General features: G+C 42.0%; 1 long non-coding RNA gene across 1 annotated transcript in view; it reads right to left on the minus strand.

Annotated features, from left to right (window-relative positions):
- Positions 1 to 78, minus strand: part of LOC119419257 — a 185-nt gene extending 107 nt beyond the window's left edge. Inside the window, exon 1 of the long non-coding RNA XR_005187247.1 lies at positions 21 to 78. This is a non-coding gene — a long non-coding RNA (uncharacterized LOC119419257). The remainder of the gene's footprint in view (positions 1 to 20) is intronic.
- Between the last annotated feature and the right edge of the window lie 607 nt (positions 79 to 685).

Raw genomic sequence — 685 nt, forward strand, 5'->3', positions numbered from 1 at the left:
CTTTCCTAATGAAAGCTTACCTCGGCTTTCCTAATGAAAGCTTACCTATTTTATGAGAGAGCGATCTTTTTGACGGAGTCGTGTCTGTCGCCCGCTCGCTAGCTTAGCGCTTTTTATTTATTTTTTATTTTTTTTATTTTATTTATTTATTTACCTTATCGTAGATGTCTCTGATTTCCTGTTTCGAATACGGCCGGAGTTGATCCCCCCTCCGGAGAACCAGACGTCCTCCCGCTCCCAAAACGTCCTAGTTGGAGGGTCGGAGGTCCGGTGATCAGCCCCGTCGTGGTTCCCCGTCGGCAAGACGAACTCCCAGGCGTATCCCAGCAGTGCCTCCAAACTTTTGTGGAAAATAAATAATTGTTCTAAACTTTAAAAAACTCTTAATAAAAAGAAAACCAGAGACATTTCTCTTTTAGCTCAAAACGGAGCGCGAGGTTTATTCTTTCTGCAGAAAGGAGTTGCTGCCTGCGTGAAGTCAGAAGAAACACACAGAGCATACTGGATTCTTAAAGAGACAGTACATATATTTATACATGTTTCGTGCGTCACAATAACATTCTATCATGATGGGAGGATAAGTTCCTCAGGTTGATACCATACACAAGTTCTTGTTATCAGTACGAGATGATGTTATTCTTCTTGTTGAGTCGTGTTCTGTAACAAGTCTTCTGTCCATGTGACT

The sequence above is a fragment of the Nematolebias whitei genome, chromosome 13 (genome assembly GCF_014905685.2).
Source record: "Nematolebias whitei isolate Nwh7 chromosome 13, NemWhi1, whole genome shotgun sequence".
Taxonomy (NCBI): Eukaryota; Metazoa; Chordata; class Actinopteri; order Cyprinodontiformes; family Rivulidae; genus Nematolebias; species Nematolebias whitei.